Source organism: Dermacentor silvarum, chromosome 7 (assembly GCF_013339745.2).
Source record: "Dermacentor silvarum isolate Dsil-2018 chromosome 7, BIME_Dsil_1.4, whole genome shotgun sequence".
In the NCBI taxonomy this organism is placed as follows: domain Eukaryota; kingdom Metazoa; phylum Arthropoda; class Arachnida; order Ixodida; family Ixodidae; genus Dermacentor; species Dermacentor silvarum.
In genome coordinates, this window is record NC_051160.1 from 32,541,921 (window position 1) to 32,556,352 (window position 14,432).

The following is a 14,432-nucleotide window of genomic DNA, read 5'->3' on the forward strand; positions in this document are numbered from 1 at the left end:
CTACGTACGGGGGAACTCGGAAGGCGGAAATGTAGAGGACTCGTGGTCCGACTTGAGCGACTGGGACCGAGGCGCCGTTCAGAACGAAGGAGCCCCGGGACGATAGTTTTACGGCGGCTGCTGCGGACGCGACAGCTGCGATGAACTTTACTCCTCCCTGGTGTTGGAGGGTCTCAAGGCCTCCCGGCCCTACGGTTTCTTCGATGGCGTCGATGATTTCATCGGCGCTGCTGCCCGTTGGCGCGTTGAAGGTGAAGCAGTGCGCCTTGGGCGGGGGTTCTCGGAACGCCATCCTGGAGGAGCTGGATGGCTAGATGTAGCCCTGGCTACCACGACGGAACGCGCGGCGCCGGGGCGTTGTTCTTGTCGGCTGAACGTCGGTTTAACACTTGATCTTAGCCAAAAGGCCGAGAAGCGATGAAATGTACTGAAACACGGACGCAGAACGAGACTGCAAGGGGAGCCAACTGCAATAATGGCGTCGAGTTAAGGTTATGGTGTACGGCCCCCAAAGCTGCTCTGGCTCTCTGCAGGTTTCTCATCCAAAGGATGCCATAACATCGCTGCAAAGCGCGGAGGGCAAGCAGCATTGCCGATGAACATATCAACTGAATCAGTCCTTTAAGCAAAATAAAGAAAAAAAAAAACAACAAACAAACAAGAAAACACTGCAGAAACTGCCTACTGGGGCTTGTCAGATAATGCGCAAGCATTATTTCCCGTCGCTCGTTTTGCACTCGGGCAACGAATGATTGATCGAGTGGCCGAGCTATGCGCGCCGCGGCTCACTGAGTCAATTAAGGATGACGCAATGTGCTGCAAGTATTGCAATGACCTTTTGCAATTACCTGATTGGTGAACGTAATAAGTCGAAGTTAAATTTATTGAGCAAAATTAATATAACCGTAATTAATCTTAATTAGGGTTAAGTAATGCAACAGGAAATAATAAACTAGGAAATATAGTCTTAATTTGGCTCTGAAAGTGGTGCAAGAATAACAGGCGGCGAGGCTCGACGGTAAAAAAGTGCGACCAATCCGTGTACCCTCACGTAAACGAAAAGCCGCGCCGGGAGAGTTATTTTCCTTGTTTACAACATTGTATTGCCTAAAATTACACTTAATGCTCTTCTGCTAACGTTTCTTTGCGTAAGAGAGCAAGTTCTTTAATTTTCAGCTAGCGCTTGTTGAAAAGTGGCACCACCTAGCTTGTGCAAAAGAATGAATTCACGGTAATCGGAGTGGTGCATTGATGTATGACCTACGAGATCACCATCACCTCCAGTAATCAGTCTATTGACCCTTTTCGCGGCGCCGATCCCGTGGGGGCTGCCATGTTTGATGCCATGTTTGATCACGTGGTGACGCGTCCATTGCTTGCCTCAACTGCCTCCGTTGCCTCCCTGTTTACAATGGATGTGTATGACGCCGGTACGGCTTAGCAAACTTTTGTTACGGGAAATATTGTAGACAGTGACTGGGTGGACGACACGAATCTTTGGCCACAGCTTCAGGGAACATGCAAAAGCGCTTTCGGAGCTGATTAAGCTACGTGCAAACGGCGTGAGCAGCGCATATGGGTCTTGTTCTAAAAACGGGGATAAATATGTATGCCAAGGTACCAGTGGCGCACCGAAGGGGTGGGGGGTAGTTTCGGGCGTTGTAACCCCCTCTAAAACCGAATTAACCCCCCCCCCCCCTACGCGTCCAGCCCCACCAGTCAAACATGTACCTTCAGTGCTCTGTTCACATTGTCATTACAGTTCAGGAGGTGGCTTGAGGTCGAATTTTCCTGATTTAACACAAACACTCTATCACTGTCTTGTATTTATTCATTCGCTCTTAAATTGCTTTTAGTAAAACGCTGAAGAAATAATATAAACAGCGTCATCATCCTTGTGTCAATATAATACTTTAATTATTAGGCATTTTATTTGCTGTTGGATTCATCTGGATAAAGCAAGGAAATTGCATATTATGCAAAGTGCTTGCTTCCCCCCCCCCCCCCCCCCCTCCAACACAAAAATTCACCCCCCCCACCCCCGCTGGCAGAGATCCTGGGTGCGGTACTGCAAGGTACACCTTGGAATACGTATTGGTTCCGACCGTTTAGATATATCCAAACTTTCCGCTCTTGAAATGGATCATGATACGCGTGTTTTGCTCTTCGTTGTTTATTTGGCAAATATTTTGAAGCAGCGGCTTGTCACGTCTCTGACTCAGTAAAGTTCCTCGGTGCCGTCACTAACTGAATATTTTCTGCCTGACCGCTCGCGTATGTGCTCATGCAGTTCCGTTAGATTTGTTCTTGCTGCACACAAGGCTTGAAACGTAGCTGTTCTGCACATTGTAATACCTTGTAGCAACCACGTATTATCACTAGTAACTCGCTTACTCTTGTGGATCATCACGAACATTCAGCTTCGATCATTCGTGCGCTATCGCTGTAGTGCCGTCATTTATTGTGCGTATATAGTGCGCATATATTCAAGTGTGCGTCCATTCACTTATTCTTGACACATTGGCGATAGAGTGGGCATAAGTTTCCGTGCCAGTTGTGATTGATGTGTACAGGTACTGTGCCCGAAATTTACAACGACAGATAACGGTGCTACTCCCTTGGTCATTGTTTAACGAGCGGTACTCACTCTTGCCGACGTATCGGGGCAGAAGCCCTTTATTGGAAGGTTAGCAATAGAACGCTGGCGGATGAGTAAATATCTGTATCCTCGAGGAAAGCCGCTCAACTCGAGGTGCCGGAAGCACCTACGGACAGTTTAAGCAGCAGTCCGCGAACTTGGCCGCACATATTCATTACGTTCCTTAATTTGCCAGTCACGCTTTTTTTTTTTTGCAGCCAACTACTGCACTCGTCTTCAATCCCCATGATTCAATCCAGCATGATGGAGCACAGTGCGTTATTGAAAACTCAGTTGCATTTCCGACAGCTGACCGCACAGAAGCAAGGTAGAAGCGGTAATGGTTTCGTATTCGTGCGCGATCGCCGAGGCAACGCTCGGATGGATGGATGGATGGTAGGAGCGTCCCCTTTGGAACGGGGCGGTGAGTTGCGCCACCAAACTCGTTGTTCTATTGCCTAATGTACTACCTGTCATAAAATAAAAAAAAAAAGACACCCATTCGCAACGACGCCGGCGGTCGAAAGGTTTCGTTTTCGATTGACTCTGCGCCGCGCGCGCTTTTGCGTTTGAGTAGTTTCGTTATCGTGTAGTGCTGCGCTGGTTTTTATGGCTCGGGAAACTCGCACGTTTGCGTTTTAGGCAGAAAAAGAAAAAGAAAGCATAAAATTTTAGTGGCGTTGACCTCTGCCTTCGAGGCAGATGACCGCTCGCTACTGCCTTCCATTTTCCGCGCGTGACTGTCTTCGTAGCGACCCGCGCAACTCCGCAACGAAGGAACGTCGGCATGCGTTTCGACTAGCTCGCACTAGATGGCGACAACCTCGTACGCGCGTGGACACTGCCCATCACGAATGAGGCGTCGCCACAGAACACCCATACAAACTTGCGTCGCGGTGGTTCCCGAGCATACTCGGCCTTTTATTCCTTTGTTTATTCCTTGTTTATTGTTTATTCCGCAGCGCGAATGACGTTTGCCTGAACCGTAAACGCTACTGTAAATGGGGAAGTTACAGTCGAACCCCAATATTACGAACCCGGATTAAGCGAATTATTCTCTATGTCGAACGCGTGAAACTGATATCGAAAACGGGGCGTCCTCTGCCAGCGTCATAAAACCGCTAATTTTCAAGGGGCTCTGACACCAAATTTGTGAGCTTGAATTATGCGTTGCATGTTAAACGCGTCCCGCAGCAAGCTGTTTGGCGTAACCTTAATTTAGACTCTGGGCGTCTTTTGACAAAGGGGTCGTTTTATCGGTCCACGGACGTGCTCAAACGTCGAGGCTTTCACTTCATTTTCTAAATTTCTGTCTACTTTGAACAATGATATTATATTCGGGGGGGATTTCAACATGCAGAGCATACAATGGGGGTACATACAGGAAACCGGTGCTATTGCTGACTCTTCTGTCCTGTCAAGAAGTTTTCACGAGCTCATCTGGGCCAACGATCTATGTCAGTTCGTTGAAGGAGCCACAAGACAAGGTCAGTATCGAACGTCTGTTTAGACCAGTTTTTTTTTTTTTTTCAAATGCGGCTTCCATTCTGCACGAGGCGGTTACCTTCCGGGTCATCATCAACCATAGATGAGTCGCCGCGCGTGTATCGTCGTTGACACCCCTCAAGTCACGTAGTCGTCCGAGGATGATGCATTTCTGCGACAAAGGTGACTACACATCTGCATGAAATGGACTGCCATGTTATTTCCCCGATTTCTCTATAGCCACTGAATCATTACATCGCAACACTCTTTGAGACCCCTTTAAGCATAAACTGCTCCAATTAATCTCGATATACCTCTCCATGAAGGTCATATGTATGTAAAACGACAAAGGTATAAGACCTGGATTACCCGCGAAGTTAGAATGCTCGGCAATAAAAAAGCACCGCCTCTTAAATGCCATCAAGACACGCAGTGGCAACACTGTTCTTGATTTGGTAAAAAATACCTCAGTTAAGACAATCAAGATTAAAATTAAGTCGCTGAAGTTTCATACGTCCATTCACTCGGCTTCAAAATCGGTGAGTTGGTGAACAAGTCGGTGAGCCTTGTTTGCACGTAGACGGTGAAATAATTTCACACAATCCCGAAAAGGCTAGCCGTTTCAGTAGCTACGTTCAAACTTTTTCTCTCCTGCTTTCGTTGGTTCAGCACATAACACTTTCGAGGTCATTAATGACGTTATGCCCCCTATAGTTGTCAGTTATGCCGGTATTTTAAAGTTACTTAAGGACATGAAAGCTCAGTCTGCAGGGGGACCGGATTGCCTTCCTCCTCGTGTGTTGAGGACCTGCTCTGAAACTGTGGGCCATTATTTTGCTATTTCGTTTTCCAAATGATTGGATTCGGGTTGTGTATACCAAGTGATTCGAAATGCGCTAATGTGGTTCCAGTGCACAAAAGTGGTTTAAGGAAGGGCGCACAAAATTATTGGCCTAGTTTGCTTACAAGAGTATGCTGTAAAACTATAGAGCACATAATATATAACGCAATAATGAAGTCGTGGGAAGGAAACAAATACTTCACGCAGTCGCAGCACGGTTTCGGCACTACTTGCACTACTTGCACTACTTGCACTACTCAGCTCATAGAATTCAGCTACGGTCTCTTTGATTGCTTTGTCGACGGTACACAAGTAGTTTGTGTTTTCTTGGATTTTCAGGTCTTTGATAAGCTTACATATACGCTTTTACTGCACAAATGATCCTTTCTTGGTCTACAAGCTACAGTGTTTGACGAGATCAGGGCTTATCTTACTGACCTGTTGGCAAACAGTGGTCATTAACGGATTTCAGTGCGAGCGCATCTCCATATCATCAGGTGCCCTTCAAGGCTCTGTTTGAGGGCCATTGCTTTTCTTGGTATTCATAAACGACACTACTCATGAAAAAAAAAACAAGTAAAATTCGATTTCGTGGGTAGATGATTGTGTTAGCTACCGTGGAACAAACAATATTTCTGGTACAACCCTTGTGCATTTGCCATTGGTGTGAAAATTGGACCATGTATTTCAATGCCTCCGAATCACACTTGACACTTGTTTGAACGCACTACTTCTGAATATTCCACAGCGTTGCCTGCTAAGTATGAAGCGGGGTATAAGTATAGGGTCCTTAATTCGTTATTGATTTTTGTATTTTTGAAATTTGGGGGGTAAAAATTCGGTGTAATTTTCAAAGAGAAAAACCAAGAAGAAATCTCGGTTTTCGTTGTATGCAGCAGCCCAAATTCTGGGATTCTTGTGGCAACTTTAACCAAAGGTTGCCATGGGCAATTGTGTTAGTCTTTTTGGACGCAAACGTTTTATAATCATTAGCATGAAAAAGGCAATGAAAAAGAGAGCTACTCGTAGTCATGTGACAAACTCGTTTATGCAAATCCTAGTTGACTGGTAGGCGTTATTGATATTTAAAAGAAACCAGATATAGAAAAACAGGTGGTTTTTCTTACCTTACAAGCCCTTGTTGATGCACATTGTCATATGCATTTAGAGAATTGGGTCATTCCACGCCAAATGCCCCAGAATTGTCGTTCGACCATCGGATATTTCCTTGTAAAAAATTGTACCTATTTATTACCTTGCCCAAAGTCATTTCCCAGTATAATTCTGCTCAAAAATTTTTTGCGAAAATCACAGATAATTTATTCCGTTACTTATAGCCACACAACTTCGCCTGCTGAACCTAAAAAGGTTTATCTTCAATATGTAGTGGGATTTTTGGCAATTTACGTAAAAAAAGAAGAGCTTTAAAAGCCCAAAATATTTCCAATAATTTGCCGAATGAACATTTTTTTTTTACTGGCGAAATTACTACGCACTACATTAAGATTGCTCTATGGAGTGTTTACGCCGGACAAATATATCCAGAAAGCGGTGAAGCAGTGTCGGCGAGTTCTTCCGCGCGCAGGCAGCTATAAAAATCTGGTGAGAAGGCGTGCATGTAGGCACACGTATCTCATGAGGCAAATTAACTAGCGAAAAAATTTATGTAATGCGATCTAGCTGAGTCAGCCACGCTTATTTGAACGTAACATAGTTGGGTAAACGTTCTCTGAACGTCACAGCTACCGTTCGTTATGGTGAGCAACGTCAGTGCTGCATACGCTTCCTAGCATTTTAGCGCCGTTTACATGTGTGCAATGGATCGGAAATTCGACGCGATGCGCCATTGGTCGTATTCATGTGAACGCGTCCACCGGATTTCGTTCACCCAAAGCTGGCAGGCGCTGAATGTATTATATATGCTGGTTCTTGCCTGTGTGTTAGCAAAAAAAGGAGGCTTAACTCGCATTCATATATGCATAATACGTACCATAAATCTTGACCACTCGCTCACGCAAGGTGGGCAGCGTTTACTAGTTTTGTAGCAACTGTGTTCCTTGTTAAGGCCTTAGGTGTCTATGTTGGTGGTGACCTTTCGGCGACCTTTCCGTGATCTTGCAGTCACCTTGGCGAAACTGTACCGTGACGAAAAATGGCCGAAGCCCTGAAAAGTAAAAGACGTAAAAGAAAATGAGGTGAATTTCGGTCTGGGTGTGAATCGAAGCCGGGCCTCCGCGGTTTGAGACGAGCATGCTTCCCTGAATCTACGGCTGATTTTTTTTTTATTTATTGCGAAGTCACGGCTGATCATGGTTGTGTCTTACTTAAGGTGTGCCTATTGCGTGCCTGATTGTACAAATCACGTGGTGAGTGAGTGAGTATAACTTTATTAGGGTCCAGTACAGACGCCGAGGTTGCCCCATGCCACCCGGCTACTCCCACGTGGGGACCGGCAGGTATGGCCTGCCGGCCCTGTCGCGGGCGCGCTGGACGGCCAGCTGTATTTGGTCGTGAAGGTTTGTGCTGTGCAGAAGCGCATCCCACTCGGTCTTGCTGTAAGTCGGGCCGATCGACCCGCACTCCCAGAGCCTATGTGCTAACGTAGCGGTCTGCCACAAGCGGTGCAGGCGGCGTCAGGGAATTTGTGTGGATATATTTCATTTAAATATGCTAATGACGGATACGAATGAGTTTGGTGTAAGCGCAGCGAGACTGCCTGTGTTCTGTTTAGTTTTCAGTGTGGCGCCGGGAAAACTTTCCTCTCCATGTAGTAATATTTGGTAATCTCGTTGTGTGTGGCTGGAGTATATTTATGTCCTGCGTCGTTGTCGGCGCTGTATAGCCGTCGCTCATCTCTACAACAGCGCGGTCGGTGAGCGCGCGCGGTGCAGCGTGGGCCGACTCGTTGGGGTTCAGGGCGACGTCCTTTACTCAGCCGACGTGCGCGGGAAACCAGTGAATGGTGTGAGGGACGATCCCATCGCTGGTGTTCAAGGCCCTGGCCACTTGTATTGATATGCGGCCCTTTTGAAAGGGTATGACTGCCGCCCTTTGAGTCGCTGTACACCTCTCCACACCGACCATCTAGCAGAGCGAGTGCGATGGCCACTTGTTCGACCACCTGCGGGTTTGTTGTGCGTACCGTGGCGCAGTTGGTAGTCGAGCCAGGTTGGTCGACGACTACCGCCGTGAACTTATCGCCGTCTCGATATGCTGCAGCATCGACGAAGCTTGCAATCGTACTGCCCATTCCCAGTTGCTTGAGTATAGTGCCGTCGCTCTCACCCGACGCCGTCCCACGTTGTGCACGGGATGAACGTTGCGCGGTAGGGGAGCAACGGTGACGTTTTCTTGTACATTTTTGGTTGTACGCTCGCAGTTTGTTTCCAACTGCATCGGGTTGAATCCGAATTGGGCAAGTATGTGTCGACCGGTCGTCGTCTGGCAAGCTGAGAGCGTTCCTGCGCTTCCGCTATCTCGGCCGCAGAGTTGTGCACACCAAGCTTGAGTAGATTCTCGGTGTGTGTGCGCACGGGAAGCCCCCAATGTTTTCTTGACAACCTTCCTGATAATAACGTCGAGCTTGTCCCATGTCACGTGGTTACAGAGACACTGCTAGCGCGTTCTTCGTCTTCTTCCACAGCTGGCAGGCTTTCGCCTCTACGTTTTACAAACGTGTAGCACATCATTACTTTTTTATCCTTTACGAATGAGCCACCTTCGGGGTGCAACAGGGTCTAACCCGATTTTCATAAAATCAGTTCTGTATGCAATGTATGTATGTATGTATGTATGTATGTATGTATGTATGTATGTATGTATGTATGTATGTATGTATGTATGTATGTATGTATGTATGTATGTATGTATGTATGTATGTATGTATGTATGTATGTATGTATGTATGTATGTATGTATGTATGTATGTATGTATGTATGTATGTATGTATGTATGTATGTATGTATATTGTAACACTCAGTTGGTTAAAGTTAGTTTAATTGATTTACATTGGGCGAACTTGTGCCCGACAAACAGTTAAACAAGAGTCTCGCTCCAACGTACACGGTCTTCTCACCAGCGTTCCACACGTCTCCTTCTTGTTCGAGCCCCGCCTGATGATCTCTTGCTCCGATCGCACGTGCCTTGTGCGCACGTGTTGGCCGCTTCGCTGCTGCTGTTTCGTACGTAGCAACACATGAATGGGCAGAGGAGACGGCTGGCGCGCGAGATTTGAAGGCACCTTGTGTCAATATATATATATATATATATATATATATATATATATATAGAGGGAGAGAGAGATTACGGCAGAACTCACCTCACGATGACTGTCGAGGGTAATGCGAATAGCAATCGAACAACGTAGCGACAGATCATATTGCTCAAGTCATGTTGAGTTAACACGTGTAGTGGGTGGCAATTCTTAGAGGTTCTTTGCTTCAACCATATGCAACATATCCCGTTATCTCCCAACTTTGCTACGTCACTCGCTTGCCAAGGTCGCCCATCAGCACGGAGAGGTGACGACGACTGCATGACGCCGACGAAGTGACGATGAAATGACGAAGTAACGGTATCGAATGCAACGAAAGAGGCTCGTATAACGACGACGGCATGACAACGATGAGACGTAGATTCCTAAATTATAGTGATGGAATAACTACGACAAGGTGACGACGAAGACATGCGGACACTGAAATGACGACGACTATATACGGCGTGACGATGGTGTGACGATGGCGGTATGACGACAACCGGATGAAGAAGAGGGAATGGCGACGGCGACGCGACCAAGACGGCCTGAAGACGATGATATGATAAAGGATGCATGATAGCGTATATGTGACGACAACGCAATGAGGACGATGGCGCATGACAACGGCGGCGTAATCCCGATTGAATGTCGACAGCCTGATTACGATAGAACGACGAACAAGGAATGACTACGGCAAGACGAGTGTCGGATGACAAAGCTGGAATGACGGTGATGCAACGACCCCGACACCACCACGACCCATACGTTGTGGCCCAAGCTATTAAACAACTTGGCTCACTGGGTCGGGGTAGAAGACGTGAAGTGGACGGCACGATGAGAGTAAGATATCACGAAGCTGGAATGAAAACAATGGTGACGACAACGGCGGCATCACGACCAGGAGCACATACCTAGTGGTTCAAGCAGGCATACAACTTCGGCTACTGGTGCGGCGTAAGAGGCTAGACGGACAGATCTATGGACATATAGATAGGCTCAAAACGGCTGAAGTAAGCAAAGAATGCCATGAGCATTAAAGTTGGAAATAATCGGGTTTTACCCAAAAGCGATGGGCCCTATAAGTATACGCAAGTTGTCAAGGAGTATATTCATGGAGGGAGCGTAGTGGCGAATCTGCACATAATATAGAATATTGACACTTGCATTGTTTATTTTCCCGATGACCGGCTAGGTACTGAAAATACTGATTCATTACGTTTGAATACCCAAAAGATGCACTCGGTTGGTGTAGAGACTGTGTGGCGGAGAGCTTAGGATGAATTTTCCACACTCGGTTTCGTTAACGTGTTGTTAAACCTAGGTGTGTACGCCCGTAAGCAAATATATACGGACCACAGGCATGCCTGTGAGTAAAAATAAAGAGAAAAAACTAAAAAAAAGGAACGAAAACTGAATTTATTCCTAATTAAGAAGCACAGTGCACTGGAAAGTTCGCAATCCCAAATTTACAGTGCAGTCCTCAGTTTCAAGCTACATTCATAGGCGGAGAAGAAAATCGGCTTTATCGCGGAATCCCTGGCCAGTGTACTTTTGCCCAGGGTCGTATGTTCGTTTTTGCCTTCCGCCCTGTCACCACGACGTCAGAATTTGGACTTGTTTTTGATTATCTTGAATTTAGATCAATGTCGCAGCGCTGTGTGCGTCCTGTTCCGTGCGTCCAGTGTTGCGTTGCTGTAAATTCCAGCTTATTATCTATCGACTTCAAGTATGACTACAATTATGACTTGTAGTATGACTACACTGTGTCGCGCGTAGTATTTGAGTAGCTGAGAGTTGAAATGAACTTTGTAAGGGGTGAACGATTGGGTCAGTTGGTTTCGCATCATGAGGTTATAGCAGCGCGAACGAAAACATTTCGCCCTGCTATAACCTCATGTTGAAATGAACCTCGCGAGTTCTTGCCCCAACAAAAACCGTGGCCCATAAAACCACCCTCACTAAATCGACGCGCCGCTCACTCGCGGCGTCGTCTGCTGCAGGCGCAACGCAGACGACGGCGGGCCGGGCGGCCGACGACGGCGCGAACCTTTCATAGCACTGCGCATGCGTGACGCGTCACGTGGTCTCGCAAATGCGCATGCGCAGCTTCGCACACGTGGGGCGACCGTTTCTAGCCCGGGGCTCGCGGGTTCTCGCGCGAAACGCAGCGCATAAACAGAGCGGTTCGAGCGAGCGCCCGCGCTGTTCGACAGGACACGAGGTGCGGATAGGGTGGTGCGTGTTTTCGGGAGGGCGGCGCGGAGTGCGGACTTCGACTCCGGTTTCGCGAACTTTCGTCGCGGCGTACTTTCACGGTTCATTAGCCCCGTCGTGCCTGCAAGCAGCGGCTGCGACCTTATGGGTGACGTTTGACGGCGCTTCGACAGAACGGTCCCCCGCTGTTGCTGTTTTAGCGTGAAAATTGTTCTTCTTCGTCCCATTTGTTCGCTCGGAAGGCGCAACTGTTGCAAACTTTCAGCCTGAGCGACGCTGAACGTGATCGCTGTGTGTATGTGACGCAACGCCGGATGTTTGTGAATGCCGTCGCCTGGTCCACAGCTTTTCGCCATCTAAAGGCGCACGCGGAAAAAGCGGATCGGCAACTTTCAGGGAGTTTGCTTCACCTACCGGTTACGCTTCTCCAGGTGAGTTATTTTTTTTGTTAAAATACTTTCGGTTCTGTGAACAGCACTTTTTCTACCCGGTTCCCACACCCCAATTCGTGCTTCGATTGTTTCTTTTTTTTTCAACAGTGAATGCTTGCGACAGCATCGTCTCAATTTATTGCACATTATTTTCTTGCAGAATATCATACGAAAAAAAAAGTGAGTAATCGTTTTACAATCTAAGCGAGCTGACGAGACTTGTGGCGATTCACACGAGAATTACGGCACGACGCTTTTTGGGCCTGTGATTGCAACGGGTGAAACAAACAATCAGAAGAAGATTGCTCGATTTCTAGAATTTTTAAAAATTTCGTGTCTGAGGCTTTGATCGGCTTCGTCGCTTAAGTCACACCCCGCTGTACCACACGGTTTTCGTAAACTTGCAATCACGCGTCGTTTTTCTAAGCCACTCATATAAAATCAACGTTGGTGGACTACTCTTCGTCGCTTTTTTGTCTGAATGCTAATCTGCATTTGATATCTTCTGTGATAGTAATAAAAAAGCATTAGAAGGTTCCGCCGACCATTCCTTGGGGCCAACATTTGTGTGTTCTTACTGCGTCTAAAATGGAGGTATTGTACTTGTATGCCTGCTGCTGGAAAAGCGCGATTTATTTCCTTAATTTTAGCTTGAAAAGCGGATCCTACTTTACTAATAAAATAAATAGATGTGTGCAATTATTCGAAAATTGTGACTACTAATGAATATTATATATATTTTTAAATATTCGAATCGAAAACTACGTATTTGAAAATTGTGAATATTCGGCTGGGCAGGAATATTCGAAACAAATCGAGCAAATTCTGTTCTCAGCGCTTCATTCTATCTAATCTAAGAATACGTGTCTGATTTCGTGCCGAATTTTGTGACGATTTCGTGCTGGTGGCGAAATGTTGCCTGTAAAGCGTGCTCAGCCACTGAACGTCTAAGCTCTGCTAAAGAGCCATTCTTTCAGTAGCAAGGTGCACGGGTTTGCGGACAGCGAGAGTTCACATAGAGCTCACGAAAGGTGATAGGAGCGACTGCGCAAAAGAATCAAACTGCAGTAAGAAGAATCAAAGTGCAATAAGAACGTTCTTTTCAGGAGTGTAGTTGTAGGAGGATGGGCATCACTTGCACGTTCTTTTCAGAAGTGCAGCGAAGCCCGTCCACGCGGCCTCACTATGCAAATATGCAATCTCCCCGCCGCATGCCCATGTCACATGCACATGTCACATGCCCATGTCACATGCCCGTGTCACATGCCTCCGTGCAGCGTATCGCATTCCTCTTACAGCATTTCATAATCGAGCGATGAGCGATCCGCTACCGCAATACGAACCAGAGCGAAACCTGGGTCTTGTAGTACAGATCTAGCTGGCGATGGGCATTACCACGATGCCTGCGCGCATTGCGGTATGCTTAAAATGTGCTACAGTCAAATCCGGATATAGCGAACCTACATATAACGAATTATTGCGTAAAACGAACAGCACTGAAATTCGCTAGGAAAATTTTGTATAAATGCTTTATTTTGTATATCGAATCATCGATATATTGAACTTTCTTGTGATCCCCTTCAGATTCGATATATGCGGGTTGGACTGTATTCTATACGAGTACGGATTCATGACACGCGCTTACTTGGAGTTATAATCAAAATATTTTTTTTCATGCCAATCGAAGGTGCACTCTCCGTTCTTCCTGTGGTATAATGTAGTATACCTCGCATTGTATAGGTGGTCGCGATATATTCTTGCAAACGCAGTACCTCGGCAACAGTGAGTTGGTCCGATGTGTCAGGCTGAAGGGAGACAACGTAATGGGCTCGTTGCACGAGCTGTGCCGCGGAAGTCCTGCTTGTGCGTGGCACAGAACAAAGAAAAAAAAAAATCAGAAAAGACAACGTTATTGCGGTCTAAGCAATGATGAAACGTGTGACATGTGTCGAATAAGTGAACGACACGAGAAAACAAATAGAAATCCAGCAGTATAAATCAGGGCGTTATACGCTCACAGATGTAGCGGAAATTTCTAGACAAATAACGTTAAAAAGAAAAGAAAGAAAAAAAATATCGCGTGTCTTTTAAACACATGTAGGCAGACTAGTGTCATTTGATATCAATGCTGACTGTAGCTTCGATAAAAGCAAGGACGTTCAATTTTAGAAGACACCGAAATGTGGAGAGTATACATATTACTCGGTCTCGGAAGTCGGAATAAGGTACACTTTTTATTGCTATACAGTTGTCAACGTAGAAAGGTATCATGAATTTCGCAGACCTTCTCGTGAAACGCTAATGCGATAGAGAGAGAGAGAGAGAGAGAGAGAGAGAGGAGAAATATGAATGCAAAAGGAATGAGAATGCAATAGGAAAGACAAAGAACGTTTTATACAAAGGATGCCAGAGCAACAAGTTTTTTTCCTTGTACAAGCTTGGGGAGAACCACAAGGTCGGAATTAAAGCTATAGACTTGAGGAGGTAATCTAATCGCATATGGCACTCGGTGTTCAAGCCAGAGCTGTCTGTCCGGAGAGAAATGCCTCATTTACTCGTATTCAAGC

General features: G+C 46.4%; 1 protein-coding gene across 1 annotated transcript in view; it reads left to right on the forward strand.

Annotated features, from left to right (window-relative positions):
* The first annotated feature begins 11,423 nt into the window (after positions 1-11,423).
* The window catches only part of LOC119457888 (Kv channel-interacting protein 1), a 313,549-nt gene continuing 310,540 nt past the window's right edge, over positions 11,424-14,432 (forward strand). The window contains exon 1 of the mRNA XM_037719651.2: positions 11,424-11,865. The gene's annotated coding sequence lies outside the window, so the exon portion shown is untranslated. The remainder of the gene's footprint in view (positions 11,866-14,432) is intronic.